The sequence below is a fragment of the Stegostoma tigrinum genome, chromosome 8 (genome assembly GCF_030684315.1).
Source record: "Stegostoma tigrinum isolate sSteTig4 chromosome 8, sSteTig4.hap1, whole genome shotgun sequence".
Classification (NCBI taxonomy): domain Eukaryota; kingdom Metazoa; phylum Chordata; class Chondrichthyes; order Orectolobiformes; family Stegostomatidae; genus Stegostoma; species Stegostoma tigrinum.
Window position 1 is genome coordinate 3,056,747 of NC_081361.1, and position 15,728 is coordinate 3,072,474.

At 45.0% G+C, this 15,728-nt stretch overlaps 1 non-coding gene across 1 annotated transcript; it reads right to left on the reverse strand.

Moving 5' to 3' along the window:
* Positions 1–4,546: 4,546 nt before the first annotated feature.
* Positions 4,547–4,628, reverse strand: trnas-cga (transfer RNA serine (anticodon CGA)). The gene has a single exon. It is a non-coding gene; the product is annotated as a tRNA-Ser (tRNA).
* Between the last annotated feature and the right edge of the window lie 11,100 nt (positions 4,629–15,728).

Below are 15,728 nucleotides of genomic sequence, written 5' to 3' on the forward strand. Positions count from 1 at the left end.
AAGGTTTGGCACTTGTTTGAAGGTGAGAAGTGGAGGTGTATGGATGATCTTGGCAAGGTGCTGGTCATCATCATTGACATGTTGAAGGCTCCGGAGAACACGGTGCCATCACTCCGCTCTGGGGAAGTACTTTATGATGAAGGGTACTCGATAGGTTGCATCCTGTGTCTGTCTTCTGAGGACGCCGTTGCGGTTTTTCGCCGTGGCACGTCGGAAATGGTGAGCCTCTGTCTAAAAATAAGTCTCTGTCAGTGATCAAAAAGTGTTCGATGGTGTGAGTAAAATGTTAACAGCTGAATAGCAAGGGAAGGTATGATTGATAATCCGAGCAGAGGAGAAAGGGAGATAATTACAAGAAAATAAAAAAAAATAAGATGGTGCTGGAGAAAAACCAAATGGTTTTGTTACTCCTGCGGAACATTAAAAACCATTTTCAGCACTTATTCCGGGATTTTAAATGAATATTTTTTAAAGTTATTGCCCTCATCTTTGAGCAGCCCACCTGACTGCTAACTACTCTGTCAGGCGCTGAATTAATCTGGGAAATTGCTTCAATAAATCCAGTCGTTTCTGTTACAGATCGTAAGGAATTCTCATTTGGCTGACGAGACACAGTCAACACTTTGTCTGTTCTGCGTGCAGGGTCTCAGCGAAGATCTGAAGAGACTTTGTACAACTGGAGGTTTCACTGTTTTAAGAAACTGTTGCCAATTTTACTGCTCACATCGGTCAGTGCATTGGAAGCCTGCAGAGCCGGCAACTGATCGAATCGTGGGGAGCTGGTTACATTACAACTACATTTAAACTCTCTTCCAAATGAGAAAGGCCTCAAATATTCATCACAGTTTCAAGGAAACTATAAATGACATATGGAGTAATGAATTGAATTATTGGTGATGTTTAATCCGTCTGTTAGGATTACAGAACAAAAGAAAATTGCTGATGGTTCAAATCTGAAAGACGAAAAGTAAATGTGAGCGACACCCAGCAGGGCAGAGTCTAATCTATCGGCACAGAATCTCTCCGCCCTCAGAGACTGGGGTTAGAATCTTTAGAGCAGAATAGACTGAGGAATGGTCACCGCACCTGAAAAGTTAACAGGCTTTTTATTCACAGATGCTGCCAGACCTGCTGAGCTTTTCCAGCAAATTCTGATTTTGTTATACACTGAGGGCTGGGGAAGAGGGGAGGGTGGGAGGACATGATTGTGATTAATACATTTATGAGGGAAATAGACAGAGTAAACAAGAATGAAACTTTCTGCTTGGTGGTGGAATCAGTATCAGGTTGAGGGTGGCAAGGATTAATGATTAGAGGCAGGCAGTTGAGATGAGATGTGAGGACTTTTTTTCACTCAGATAGTGGGAATCTGAAACTCACTGCCTGGAAATATGGGAGAGGAGGAAACCATCATAGCATTCCAATCTCGTTAGATGTGTAAAATAAACACTGAAAGAACTGCAGATGTCAAAGTTCTGCAGGTCTGGCAGCATCTATGAAGAGAAATCAGTGTTAACTTTTCATGTCAAGTTTCCCTTCCTTAGATCAATTCTCTCCGCAGATGGTGAGAGACGTGCACAGCTTTGTCGGCAATTTCCATTTACGTTGGTGCCATTTCGGACACGTCTCTGGGCAAAGAGCTGGTAATGACACTTGTATAGTTATTTGACTAGCACTGATTCGATGGGCCAAAGCATCTTTTTCTCTGCAGTGGACTCTGAAACTGGGTGAATGGTTCAGGTTGGTGAGCAAGGGCACGGGGAGAGGTGGGGAGGGGAAGTGAACAAAGGAATGTGCAGGTGAAGGTTGGGAGAATTTCACTGACAAAAGTTTTCATGTTGTGAAATCAAGGGGAGTGGTGATGGAGAAGTAGAGACGATAGAAATGTCTGATATAACAAGGTGCGGAGCTGGGTGAACACAGCACGCCAGGCGACATCAGAGGAGCAGGAAAATTGACGTTTCAGGTCTGAACACTTCTTAAGAAATGGGGGAGGGAGAGGGGTCTCTGAAAGAGAGTGGGCAGTGATAGAAGGTAGGTAGTGGAATGGACCGGCTGGGAGAGAAGATGGACAGGTTAAGGAGGCAGGTATGAAGCTCGTCGAGGTGAGTGTCAGAAGGAAGTGGGGATGTGGGTTGGTCAGTGAGGAGGGAGGAGCGAATAGGTGGGAGAGAGCATGGACAGACCAAGGAAGCAGGGTTGAGGGGGTACTGTTCTTGGGGTGTGGTCAGGGTTGGGGAGATTTTGAAGCTTGTGAAGTCCACATTAAGACCACTGGGCTACAGTGTTTCCAAGCAGAATATGAAGTGTTGTTCCTTCAACCTTCGGGTGGCATCGTTGTGACACTGGAGGAGGCCCGGGATGGTCATGTCGCCAAGGGAGTGGGAGGAGGCTTTGAAGTGGTTCGCGACTGGGAGGTTTTTTTGCCATGAACACAGTGTAGTTGCTCCACAAAGTGGTTGCTGAGTTTCTGCTTGGTCTCCCTGATGCAGAGGAGGCCACATCGGGAACAGCGGATACAATATACCACATTAGCAGATGTGCAGGTGAACATCTGTTTAGCGTGGAAGGTTTTCTTGTGGCCTGGGATGGATGTGAGGAGGGAGGTGTATGGTAAAGTGTAGCACCTCCTGCGGTGGCAGGGACAGGTACCGGGTGAGGTGGGGCTAGTGGGGAGTGTGGAGTGGACGAGGAAGTCGTGGAGACAGTGGTCCCTCTGGAAGGCACATGACGGTGGGGAGGGAAATATATCCTTGGTAGTGAGGTCAGATTGCGGGTGGCGGAGAATGATGCGTTGAATTCAGAGGTTAATGGGGTGATACGTGAGGACAAAGGGAATTATGTCTTTGCTTTTATTGTGGGCAAGCGGTGTGAGGCCTGAGGTGTGGGAAACACTAGAGATGCCATTCAACCACTGTTTGGGGGGGATGTGGTAATTGCGGCCCTTGAAAAACAAGGACATCTGAGATGTCTGGGAGTAGAAAATCTCATCTTGGGAGCGGTAGAGGAATTGGGAATAGGGGATCACATTCTTGCAGGAAAATGGGTGAGAGGAGGTGTAGTCTCGGCAGCTGTGGGAGTCGGTGGGCTTGAAATAGATATTAGTTTCCAGGTGGCTCCCGGAGATGGAGATAGAGTGGTCCAGGAAGGAGAGAAAGGTATCAGAGATGGTCCAGGTGAACTTAAGTTTGGGGGTGGAAGGTGTTAGTAAAGTGGATGACCTACTCGAGCTCCTCGTGGGAGCACGAGGCGGCACTGATACAGGCATCGAAGTAACAGAGGAAGAGGTGAGGGATGAGGCCAGTGCAGCTGTGGGATAGGGACTGTTCCACATTTCCTACAAAGAGGCAGGTATAGCTTGTGTCACTATGGCCACTCCTTTCATCCATAGGAAGTGGGAGGAGTTGAAGGAGAAGCTGTTAAGATTAAGGATGAGTTTGGTTACATGGATATAGGAGTCAGTAAAGGAGGATTAGTCTGGCCTGCGGGATAGGAAGAAGCAGAGGACGTTTAGACCATCTGCATGGAGAATGCAAATATACAGGGATTGGACGTCTATGGCAAAGATGAGGTGTAGAAGGCCAAGGAATCGGACGCTTTGGAGGAGGTGGAGGGCGTGGGTGGTGTCCCGGACGTAGGTGGGGAGCACCTGGACTGGGGGGAGGAAATAGAGTTGAGATAAGTGGAGATAAGTTTGATGGGGCAGGAGCAGGGACGATGGGTCAACCAAGTCAGTAAGGTTTGTGGATTTTGGGAAGGAGATAGAAACGGGCGATGTGGGGTTGGAGAACGATGAGGTTGGAGGCTGTTGGTGGGAGGTCACCTGAGGTGATGATGTTTTGGATGGTCTGCGAGATGATGATTTGGTGGTCAGAGTGGGGTTCTGATCAAGGGGACGGTAGGGGGAGGTGGTAGAGAGCTGACACATGGCTTATATTTAAGTTATCCTTATAGGAGAAATATACATAGAATACTTGTACACAGAGCAACAAATGTGCCCGAGAATATCAGAGTCAATGTGTGAGCCTCTTCAAGAAGGGCAAGGTGCCTGACTGTCTTTGTTCAGTTGGACAGATTCACGCTTCATTCTCCCCTCCCTTCTAAAGGTTCATAATGCTGAGACTAGGTTTTTTTTTCATTCCCAGCAACTGCAGTGATTCGGTCGGTGGGGTTGGTCAATTGACACATGCCATGAGCAGCTTGTCGACTATTTTACCTTCCCGTCCTGTTTGCTGCTCTCAGTGAGGCCTTGAAAGGATTTTCATTGCTGCAAATCAAGAATGCAAAGCTCATTTCGCTTTCAACGCCACGAGAAAGTTTGGTTTGGAGCTCCAGCACATGGCTCACAGCCTCACCGCCTCACTATGGTTGCCCCTGCAAATGTATATCCTAAAACATGTCAGCTTTTGTGAAGGTTTGTGCTTGTTCTATCATGACAGGTAGTGAGTTGCCTTTTCCCTTCTTTGCAATCTCAGTGAAAAGTTCTGCTGTCCTTGCTTTGACTCCTGACATAAACAGCCTTTGAATTTTTTTCTCCGTTTTCACCCGTAGTCAGGAGGATTTGAACCAGCGCAGGAATAACCCAATGGATTTCGAGTCCATCACCTTAACCACTCGGCCATGACTACTGCAAGACAAGCTATGCTATTTATCTTTTGAGGTGGCTTTCCGAGGCCAGTCGCGCTGTGGATGAATTATTTCTGGGTTTGCTTGAATCCAATCACTTCACAGATTTTCAAAGTGTTAAATTTGGTACATGGTGATGCAGGTTGTTTCATCCCAATGCATAAAATAAATGTTCATTTACCGGCAAACATATAAATTGCAGGGAAACAAAAAAGCTCAGCAGATCTGGGAACATCTGTGGGCAGAGAATTTGAATCAAAGGTTCAGAACTTCTTCAGAACTCTGTTTTCTCCTTTCAGTCATGCAGTTTCTGTTTTTGTTTCAGATTCCAAACATTTCCCAGGTCTTTATCGCAGCTGTTAAAGCAACATCGAAATACCTTTGTGGTCACTCACCGGACAAGATTTCCATTTGGGCAACATTTTCCTGACTACATTAAAACCCATAGCTGTACAGTCAAAAGGGAACTGGTAGAGTGAGAACAGCACTTGTTCCCTCCGCAGTGGCTTCAAAGCGACAATTTCACATTTCACCCTCAAAAGCAACAGCCAATTGCACCGCAGAAAATGGCGAGCTCTTGCAGCAGCCCTTAAACTGAGCTTGTGGTGAATTCAAACTTCCTCGCTTGGCAGGATAATTATCCTGTATCGACTGTACTTTTCCAAAATAAAACCTGGGACATACCTTGAGGAGACGTGAGAACAGTCTGATCCTACCCTCTGCAGGCCCATCCACATCAGTGGGAACCCGCTCCCCTACAACCGGCCCGTCTCCCTTCAACCCTTTCAGTGTCTTGTCTATTCCTGAGTTTTCTCGTTGTCCTGGAGCTGAGATGAGATTTGAATTCCTGATGTGCAGGAACGAGAATCCTTTCAATGTCTCAGATCAGTTCATGTCTCGAGAACATCCAAGTCAATGTCCCGGGCTCAAAGAAGTGGCAGGTGTCTGGACTGTTTGTGCTCAGTCGGAAAGTTCACTCTTCATTCTCCTGTGATTCCAGTTCCCAAAAGGTTTCTAAAGGTTCGCAAAGCAGGAGGCTGGGTTTTCTGTTTTACTTCCTTAATACTTTTTTTCCCCACCGACTGTCAATGTTTTCCCAAAATCTCTTGCACCATGTCAGGAGGTGAGGAAGTCCCATTTGGTGGACAGAATCCTGGGGCTGGGAATGTTCGCTTTGGAGCAAAACCAGAGATTTCCTGGGGCTGTATCTAATGATGGGGTTGGGTAGGAGTGAGGATGCGCAGGTTGATCGTCAGGAGAAATTGTGCCAATGACAAAGGTCAGTTGCCAGAGGACTGGGATTGACGATATTTCATGAAAAACAGCAGTTATTCCGGATAATAACACAGCATACTGCAGAAACTCAACAGGTCCAGCTGTATCAGTGGAAAGAGAAACAGAGCTCAGGTTTTGAGTACAGTTAGATTCTTGTTCAGAAGGTGTCTTTCCTGAATGCCAGCAAACTACCAGACCTGAGAAAACAGGTTTTCTTTACAGGATTCAAACCTGTGTGGGGAAACTCCCAATAGATTTTGAATCCATCGCCTTAACCACTCGGCTATGAGCTACCTTCTAATATTCCTCACGAAACAGTTCGAACAGGAAAGGTGAGTATTCGATTCGTGATGTCTGTGCCACCACCCTAACATTTACTGCCACCCTGTACTTGATCGGAATGGAGTAGGCTGTTGTGGGAATGAATTGATTTAAACACATAGAGGAGAGAGAGTCAATGGAAAAGATGTTTCCATGAGTGGAGAGATTAATTATCAGCGCAATGGATTGAGAAAGAATTATGTCCTTGTATTTTTATTGCACCTTTCACCACCACCTGAATCACAGCCAATGAAGGACATTTGGATCAGATTCCTCTTTGGCAAATCTAATGTGCAAATCAGGGCTGTTGGTTTAATTAGGGGTCTAAAAACAAAATGTTTTAAACACTGACAGCTGGCACCGGAGACACCAGCGAGTTCACGCTGAACTTTGGAGGCTTCCGGTGCTCTGATTTATCCCCAGGTGCGTTAACTCACGGAAACGAGTCGCCCATTTAAATCAGAGATAAAGTGGATGTTCTCACACACAGGGAGAAGCAAATCTGTGGAATTCTTGACAACAGAGGCTGCCAAGGCGAGGCATATTCAAGGCTGAGATGGACATTTAGTCATTTCGGGTTCACTAATATCTTTTTAGGGAAGGAAACTGCCATGCTGGTATGGTCGACATGTGACTCCAGACCCACAGCAATGTGGTTGACTCTTTACTGCCCTCTCTGGCAATTAGTAATGGGTGATAAATATTGGCATCACCAAACATCTCCCTCATCCTGTCTACGGATAAAGGATCTGCAGTCCCTGCTATCTCCTGTTAACAGCATCCTGCTTTGTACTTTTCTGCAATACATTTACTGCACAACATCAGATTATCACAGGCCCGCTTTCTCCACTTTGAAACGCAGGGCGATAATATGAATCATTTCGAAACTTGGAGAGAGAAAGTTCGCTGGTGAAGGTGTTTCTGGTGTAGGAACAGGTGTGGGAGTGTGTACAAGTCAGGTCGCACGGATTAGTGTCAGTAAACTGGTTGGCATACAGGGTTTGCATCGCTCAGGCGTGGGTGCAATTCCCAGTCGGGAAATGAAGATTTATATCTCTTCCTGTTAACTGTAGGAATGAAAATGAGTCCCTGGTTATGCACAGAGCACATACCCTGAATCTACCAGAGTCAGTCCAGTGAGAGTTTGCCTTCATGTTGAAGGATAATGGCAACAGATGCATGGGAATATGACCATCACAAACTCCCTTCATGTATCTCACCGTTCTCAGTTTGAAATATGCCGCTGTTCCTTCAGTGTCACTGCTTCTAAATCCTGGAACTCCCTTCCTCATGGCATCAACGCTATACCTACGTGCCAAGGAGTTCGAGTGTTCAAGAAAGTAACTCGTCACCTCCATTTGTGGAGTAATTAGGGATGGGCAATAAATCCAACCCAATGGAATGAAACCCTATCCCAGGCATCAGGGTTTAAGCTGCAGCTTCTGACTGAACACCTACAAACGGTCAGGAACACGTTCAAAAGCAAAGGATGGGAGTAAAACAAAAGTGAAAGGCAATGATGGCTGGGAAGGGCAGCAGGGGCATGAGGCAGGAAGTAAGTGTGGTGCAAGGCTCAGTATTGGTTCCAATGGGTCAGGCTTGACAGCTGCTCAATTAACCAAAATGAACACATTCCTCTTGTTAGGTTCCCTCAGCGTGTGTTACCATTGTTAATGGTCCCTGAGAGGATGAATCCATGCTCTTTATCCAGTTAGCTTAAACAGGAGAATATGTCAGCTTTGAACCAAAGCAGGAGGAGATCGTCTCCTTCCGTGTATTTTCACGGGAGAATATTCAGCTGTGAACGGTCCGTGTTGAAGAGTGGGGTTAGACTGAAATTCTCACTGAGTAACACTGATACAGGATAGTTCCCCAAGTTACTGTGATTGCATGGTTAAGGAAATGCCATAATGGATGGGTAAAAAAACTGTGTAGTGAACAGGCGATTTTGAATTAAAATCCCAGCGGTGCCTGAGCTTTACACTGAAGATTCCTTGTTTAAACTTCTCTGAAATGCCATATTGTTGATGTAAACAACAGTTATTTTTCCCCCTTTATTCATTCATTGCATGAGGGTGTCACTGGTTCTGCCAACATGTATTGTCCGTTGCTAATTACCCACGATTATTGCGGTGGGCCTGGAGTTAGATGTAGGCGCAATCAGGTGAGGATAAAAGATCCCTAAAAGATATTTGTGAACCTGATGAGTTTTGGTTCCCTGATGATGGAATCAAGGTCATCACTGCATTGTAAATTCCGGATATATTTGGAACTCAAAGTCTAGCTTCTTGCAGGGGAGCAGGTATTTGAACATCGGTCTCCAGAACATTAGCTGGCTTTCTGGGTAAACAGTCAAGTGAAAATACCGCTCGTCCATTGCTTCCCGTGTTGGAGGAGAGAACTGAGCATGGTTCCTATGTTTGAGTGCAGACAGTTATCATTCGGTGCTGGCACCCCGTCGCCTATTTTCTCCCCATCAGGGAATGGTTTCCTGCTCATAATTAATTCATCGTGAGGTTTGGGAGGAATAACAAGGTGAGGCAGATTAACTGCAGATTTACTGTGGAATATTGTGGTAGTGAGACAGACACCAGGAACTGATCACTCTCATTCTCTGCTGTCACCATTCATTCACTTTACACCAACAGTGAAAACATCACTGTAATTGTATAATTGTGGCATTTTGTTTCTTTATGGTGGATTAGGAATTCTATTTCAAAGTTGAAACACTCATCATGTTTTGAGGGAAGAAATGTCTCCTTGCCTCAGTCCCTAAGTGACAGAAACACTATTTGGAGAATGTGAGCCCAGTTCCAGGCTTTACACTCGGGGTGGGAGTGGTGCTTGTGGTGAGGAAGCCTCTCAGCAGCTCCACTCTCAAACACTCCCCGATTTTCAAACTTTGCAAAGAGCAGCAATGGGAAATAAGGGAAATAGACGGACGGAGACTCGGAAAATATAAAAGAGGGTGAGGTGAATACCCACAGACAAATAGAGATGCATATTGGGGTAGACACTAAAAGGGCCAATTCTCCATTCGACACTGCTGCTAACTAACTGAAAGGAAAAGGCAAATAAAACCATTTAAGCAGAGCCTTTCACCACCTGAGGGTGAAGCAAGCAGCATTACAGCTGATAAAAGCCTGTTAAAGTTGTAAAGTTGACGACTGGAAAGTCATGCAATATTTTGATAAATATTCCGATTCAATAGATAAAAGTGATAATTTCCGTGGCATTATACTATAGGAGGTCATAACTGACCTGGTTCTGACGAACGGTCAGTAGATCTGAAATGTTAACTCTATATCTCTCCACAGATGCTGCCAGGCCTGCTGGGTTTCTCTGTCAATTCCCGTTTTTGTTTCAGATTTCCGGCATCCGCCGTTCTTTGTTTCATGTTAGCTTGAATATCATTTGGGACACAGTTAGTTACCTCACAGGCCCTTTCCTTTTCTTCACAGGGGAGGCGATACAATCCATGCAATCGATTGTTGGAAGAACCCATCCGGTCACTAATGCCCTTTCAGGACAGAAACTGCCCACCCTTATCTGTTCTGGCCTACATGTGACTCCAGACTCACAGCAATGTGGTTGATTGAATAAATGCTGCCGAGCCAACAATGCCAGTTAATGAGTAAAAATACAATGAGTCAACAAAGCTGTTGTCATGAAAAGCTAGGAGGGAAGAACTTCCGGTCGATAGTTCAAACCAGGGCCAGGGTTCCAAAAACGCCAAAACTGAATCTTTAGACAACCAGGGAACGTGCCGGAGATGCTTGTATCGTTCATCAACGATATTATTTCTGCCTTTCCATTTTGTTCCTTTTGGCGACGGATCAGTTTGTCCCTGCGTTCGAGTTTTCATCGTGAGGAAGAAGACCATCCGGCCCATTGTGTCGGTGCGTGTCATCAGATATCTACCTATTCTACTCTCAGTTTTCAGCATTTGGTCCACCATATTGGGCGTTCTGATGTGTCAAGGGCAAATATCAATGAGATTAACCAAGTAATCTACGAACTGGACTGAGTTTTTGTGACAGTAAAACTGTGCTACAGCCCACTTATGGAACTCATGCTTGTTTTTGGCCTCAGAGAGCAACACACAGACACATCCCTGAGGTTGATGGGAGCTCAGGATTACACTTGCTCCAGGTGCTTCACGTTCACTCTCTGTTCCCACACGTTTCCCAAGAAAAGGCAGCTTTCCATGGACCACAAGCAAATTCTCCAGGCAATGAGAACTGCGATTGTGAGTTTGGAAATGAAATGGACATTGAGTTGGATGTGTCCCCCAATGCTGCTCATGTGCAACTTCCAATTTCCAATCACTTCAGCTTCTGGGAACCTGACAACAAAAACATCCGGCCTATATTCCAACTTCAGGCAAATGAGTCAACTTGCTAGTATAGAAAAGCTGTCGGCTGCACTCGAGGCAGGCAGGACTCAATCCCACAATCCTCTGATTTGAACTCAGATGCGATATCCATGACACCACTGGCACATGGCAGGTGAGTTTCATATTGTCGAGTTGTGATGTTAACAGGAATCAAGGTGGAAATGTGATTCACGAGGTGAGCACTAGCAAAGGGAATCTCTGCCATTGCTTCACTTCAATGGATCCCACTTTGGGAAGCAGTAAGTTTCACTTGCAAAAGAAACAAATTTGTCCTCAGATGCCTGTTTCATTGTCGTCTGTTTCTCCGCTAAGACTTGCCATTGTTTCATTCAATTACTGTGCCAGTTTACGAACCAATGTAGTGAAACATAATTTCGTACGATTACTCACCCTAAACCGTCATCAGGTAAAGAGGGTGCTTGTCATATATTCGCAGCAAACAGCCTTTGGGGACATAGGCTGAAATTGATCTCATAAAGAACTACCCCAAGCTCTCCCAAACATCACAACTAAAACGTCAGAGGCAACAACAGCTCATGCAGAATTCAGGCCTGCAACTTCTTGCATTCCTATAAACCAGCTGATGTGAGAATCAGACCACCAGACCAATATCGCAGTGTGCTTAACGGCCCACTTAACAATAAATGATGTGCCACTCAGGCAGTGATAGTGTCCCTACCTCAGATGTAGGGAACATAGTTCAAGTTCTATCTGCTCCAGAGTTATGCAACAACATATCTGAACAATTGCTTAAAAAAATTCCGATCCCCCATTGCTTCAATGAACATCTTCTATTCGCTCTGCCTCCCTGTCCCTGGGACTGAGCTATTTTCTCCCTTGCACTGGGACAAGGCTCTCTCCATCAGCAGATGCATTCAACCACTTGACCATGGGCAGGCAGTGCTGGGGTGTGATATACACTTTTTCACTGTCTCCCAAACGCTGGAAGAAGGAAGGAGCAGAAGGGGTGGAATCAGACTTGTGCAGCAAATTTTAAAGGTGATTTGGAACTTTCATAAAATGACATATATCAGAGGCAGACAGAAGGACGGAGAGCAGCTGTAACTTAAAATGCGATCTGTCTGTGCAGCCTGTTTGATGTTCAGAATTTGTCTGCACACAGGGCGTCCTTTTGTTTGCGACCTCCACAGCAGGAGTTAATGACTGACACCAAACAGTGCCACATTAACTGAACCTGAGTGAAACACTCACTCACTGAGAGACACCCCCAACGGCCCTGAGTTGCTGGGCTGCAGACAGTACAACATGGAAGGGAGGGTTAATAATGAGCCATTGTTTCTCCCCCACCCGCTCCCTCACAGAGACAGGGAGACTGACGTCATAAACCCATGGCGTCATTCCCGTGCAGATAGAAGCCGTTCAGCCCATTGGGTCCACAGCGACTCTCTCCCTCTTGTACTTCTCTGCAGTTATTCACAATCGGTGATATCTGTCCTGATAATGGTGAACTGTATCTGTGTCATGATGCAGTCTCTGATATCCTGATCCTTTTGTTATTCACGTCTGAAACAGCGTGGGGAATTACTGCCAGGCATGACAAAAAAGACTGCAAGTAATGAGTTTCTACTTCACCAGTTTATTCCCATCTCAGAGAGGAAGTTTTGTGATTCAGTTCGGAGCAGGCTGACTGAGAACAGGAGAAGACCATTCAGACCTTCACAAGTGTATCAGCTCTCCTGTGTGTCCTTGGCCAGTGCATCAACGTGAGGTATTTATTTCAGATACATGAAGCTGAGGGAAGCAGACAGCTGATGAAAATGCACAGTGCAGTTCACTGCAAGCCACAGCACTGACCAATAGAAAATAGCAGAGGATGGTTTCGATCCATCGACCTCTGGGTTATGGGCCCAGCACGCTTCCACTGCGCCACTCTGCTACTATGAGCCATGTGTGTCTCAGGCAAGTATTCAGCTTTCCATCTGGAGTGCAACATTTCCATTCGATGAAGATGTTGAAAGATCTTCACTGTTGTGTTGTTGCACAGACTTGTCACAGCTGTGTAAGTATAAGGTTTGCCTAATTTCACACATTCTTTTGGTCGATTTCACTCAGAATCACAAAACTTGTCACAGCTCAGATGGAGAACATACACCGCACCTTAGTTATGCCACGTCTCCCCAATAAGCAACTGATTATCACTTTCAGGATCAATCTTTTGCCTTCTCCCTGTAACATCTGCACAGGTACTTTTAACATAACAGTCCAATTGCATTTTTGTTGTTTGAATCTGCCTCTGTCGCTGTCAGATCGTGATTTACCGACCCGAACCATTCCTTGTGTGAGAACGTTCTTCCTCAAGTCACTTTCACTTCGTTTTCCTCATGCCGTCAAATATCTGCCTAATCATTCTCAATCCCTTCAGGCATGGTGTGGTAGAACTTTCCCGCATTTATTTCCACTGTCCAGACCCCTCGTGACTTGGAAAGCTTCATTCGGATCACTTTACAGCCTTCTATTCCCCAAGGAGAACTGTCTCAACTTTCCAACGCATTTTCATTTCTGACATACAGGTACATTTTAAACCTTCAATATTTGGACCTATCTTCGATACTCCTTACTCACAACACCTTCAATGCCTCCAGAAACAATTATTTTGATGCGGCCTGGACTGTTTTGTTCTTCCAGTCTCCTCTTTGTCTATGATTCGCATGAGCCTGTTTAGCACTATCCCCAATCACTTCACATTCCCACTTTCTGAAGTTTCATGTTCATGATTGAGCAACGCTTCAGCCTAAGAATTCATTCAGATTCGGATTGCCTGTGTGAACCTTCTAAAACTCTTGTTATTCCTTTGAACAAGTGTATCCCTTGGCCGTGATCGCTGCAATGGGACCTCTACCCTATCCCAAAGTCAAGCATTTCAACTTCATTTCACGAAGACACTTTTTGAGATAATTAATTGGGTACTTTGGCAAAACACGGGTGGTTGTTTAGATGTAAAACTGGGACTTCCGGCATTTATAAATGCTGTAAGGCCCAACGCAAGAATCATACCCCTGGACCAACGAGCCACCTGTAGACCACAGGGGCCAATCCTCAACCAGCTGGGACTCGCTTCGTGTGACGTACATCCCACAATGCTTCAGGAATTCCAAGGATCAAACAGTTTCCCGAACATTATCCCTTGACCTTGATTGTTCTTGGAACAAAACCAAAATTGCTGGAAAAGTTCAATACGTCTGGTAGTATTTGTGAAGGAAAATCAGGGTTACTGTTTTGGGTTGGGTGAATCTTTCTCAGAACTGACTGTTTAGACTTATTTCCCAGGACATGGCTCACAGCCTCACCTGTTGGCCCGGCAAGTGGATATCTTAAAGCTCTTTAACTTTTATGAAGGTTTGTGCTGGTTCTGCTATGACAGGCAGTGAATTACCTTTTCCCACTGTTGGTAGTCTGAGTGAAATGTGTTTTTCCTGCTGTTTTGATTCCTGTCACAAGCAAAACTGAGGAAGCAAACAGCCCTTCAATTCATTCCCAGCTTTTGCCCACAGTCAGCAGGATATGAATCTGTGCAAAAACACACAAATGGATTTGAAATCCATTGCCTTAACCATTAACCAAGAGATGCTTGTTAATATTAACAGCAGAGTTCATAAAGGGAGTCCGCAGAAGAAGTCTACTTGAATTTTCCACAGCACGCAAAAGGGGTTCAAAAAAGGTCATAGCACAAGGTCAGAGTTCATGGTGTTGGGTAATAAATGAGCATGGACTTCCTATTGTTTAATGAACAGAAAACACAGAATCGGGATTAAAGGGTATATTTCATGTTGAAATACCCACACCCCACAACTCACCCACTGTACTCTTGAGTACACTATTTGATGGGCACTGTTGTCTCAGAGATCTTTTAACTTGATGTAATTCATTAAACCTGCCACATTGCACATTACCAGATCTAAATTCGCCACATACCACATCCTACCCCAAATTCATCTTTTGCCTCGTTGAACAGTTATGGAAACATTTTTCTCTGAAATTTATCACCTTCATAAAAAAGGGGCTTTCCAGTGAAGGAAAAATCGGAAGCCATTCTTTTCTTGGCACAGATTATTTACAGACTTCAGCATTATGGGTGTGTAGTTCCTTACTCTGCTCTGTGTCTGCAAGTGTCTTGTTATTAGTTCTCCAGTCACCAAAGAATGTGTACACAATATTTAATATAAATGAACAACTACAGTCAAGGCCACTAAAACATTTATCATCTGTGTGGCTACCAAGGTGTCTCAGTAAGTGAGATGACTGATTGAATCCTTTCCCACTCTCAGAACAAATGCAAGGGTTCTCTCCCGTGTGAATTCACTGGTGTGAGACCTGATGGAAAGACTGGCTAGATCTCTTCCAACACTTGGAGCATTTATTGACATCTGCTAAGTGTGATCTCACTGGTGTGTAGCAGGTAGGATGTTTGAGCGAACCATTTCTAAACTCAAAGCAATTATCGAGTCCGAGAGATATTCAGCACAGAAACAGAGTCTTTGGTCCTTCTCGTCCATGCCGACCAGATTTCCAAAATTTATTTCGTCCTGTTGGCCAACATTTGGCCCATATCCCCCTAAACCCTTCTTGTACATGTATCCATGCTGATGCCTTTTATATGTTGTGTTTATACCAGCCTACACCATTTCCTGTGTGAGTTCATTCCATACACACACCATCCTGCGTGTCAAAACATTACACCCTATGTCCCTTTAAAATTTTTACCCTCAAACCTTAAACCTATAACCTCAAGTTTGGACTCCCCTACCCTGGGAAAAAGACCTGATCACTACCCCTCATGGTTTTATTAATTTCGATAAGGTCACCCCTCAGCCTCCAATTCTCCTGTGTAAAGAGCTCGATTTTATTCAGCCTCTCCTTCCGGATCATCTGCTCCAACCCTGGCAACTTCGCTGTAAACCCTTTCATCTTTCCTTGAGCAGGGGGAAGAGGATTGAATGCAGTTTGCGAGGTTTCGTCTGTGCGTATTAACGTGGTCAGTGGGTACAGAGAGGATGAACACATCCCCTTTATCCCACCACTTTAAATTGTGAAAATATCGGTTTTAAAGCAGTGTAAGAGGAGATTGTATCTTTCTGTGCATGTTTACTGG